Genomic DNA, 1,626 nt, shown 5'->3' on the forward strand with positions numbered 1-1,626 from the left:
TTTGCTGCTTTTATAATTACGGTTCTTACACTTACAGACCTCCAACCAAGAGCAGGAACCATTGTGTTAGGTGCTGTACATGTACACAGTAAGAGACAGTCACTGCCTGAAAGAGCTTATAAACTAAACAGACAAGCCAGACAATGGGTGGGATAGAGGAAGGAGTATTATTAATCCCATTTTATAGATGGGGAACTGAGTCACACAAAGATGAAGGGACTTGTCAATCTGTGGCAGACCTAGGAATAGAATGTATGTCTATTGTTATGGTATGGTGTGTCGTGTTAATCACAAGACTATGGGTATGTCTGAACAGCAAAAGAAAGGGGTGTTCTTAATTTGGGTTAGCTAACCCCCATTAACTAACTTGGGTTCAACTTGTTCTGTTCACAGCACACACACACAAAGACATTAGATAAAAACATCAAACACTGTTGTTGGAAGGTTGCAATGTAACACAACGTTGTTTCTTATAAGCCAAAACGATAACACACCGTAACCAAAACCAGAGAGAGACAAAGCAGGCTGCTCTCCTTGTGTTCCAGGCTGGTTCTTTCCAGACTGCCTTCGATAGTATGCTTCCCAACAGAGCCCACTATCTGACAAGCAGGACCAGGAACCCTCTTCCCACTCTTAAAGTGATAGCCTGCAATTCCCACACAGTCTTCAATATACCACAAAAATAGCAGTGAAAACATGGCAACGAGACTTTGAACCCGAGCTACTAACCTGAGTTAAAAGCCCAGTTGCTGTGTCTTTACTGCTATTTCAGCCTAAGTCAGGGATACCGGAACAGAAGGGATCTGGACGGGGGGCATGGCTCTACCTCTCTTTACCGGCCATAAGGGTGAGTGATGGGAGGAGGGGGTGGAGAGGAGCAAGCAGAGGGTGGGGCCTCGGGGGGAGAGGTGGCATGGGGGCGGGGCCTCGGAGGGAAGGGGTGGTGCAAGGGACTGGGCTATGGTTTGGGTGCCAGTGGACCCCACCCACACACTTTTAGGAAGCTTTCGCTGCTCCTGGCTTCAGTTAGTTAATGCAGATTAGCTAACCTGAGTTAAGAACACACCTTTTACTTGCAGTGTAGACGTACCCTACCTGTTAGAAGCAGAGGGATGGAGAATCTTCAGGCCCCAGGAGTAGGCAGACCTGATTTCTGTTCCTAGCTGTGCCACTGCCATTCACCATGTGACCTGAAGCCAGGCTCAGAGGCCTGAATTTGCCCTGTGCTCATGCACAGCCTGGCGCTAGGACTGAGGGAGTGGGCCACACACCCTCCCCTTCCCTTGGGCCGCTGGGGCTTGGTTCAGCCCCCGGCACAGATTAAAGTAGCCTTGAGGGCTGTAACCAGCTCCCCTGGCTCTGACGGGCATTGCCTCAGCTCAGGAATAGCTGGGGTGCAAAAACACCGTGGGCACATGCCAACCCTCCCTGTGCCTTCCCTGCAGAACGTCCGGTGCTGGAGACACCGGTGGGGCAGACTGCTGACCCTACACTGAGGTTATTCTCCCGCGGAGAGTTGGGGCATTGGGAGTGCAGCTGGCAAATACCGTCCCAGAGCATGCCAAGGCTTCGTCCGACTCCCTAGCAGGGCTAGGAGCGGAGAGGCCTGGAGGGATGCTGCAGAGG

This window comes from Mauremys mutica, chromosome 1, assembly GCF_020497125.1.
Source record: "Mauremys mutica isolate MM-2020 ecotype Southern chromosome 1, ASM2049712v1, whole genome shotgun sequence".
NCBI lineage: Eukaryota > Metazoa > Chordata > Testudines > Geoemydidae > Mauremys > Mauremys mutica.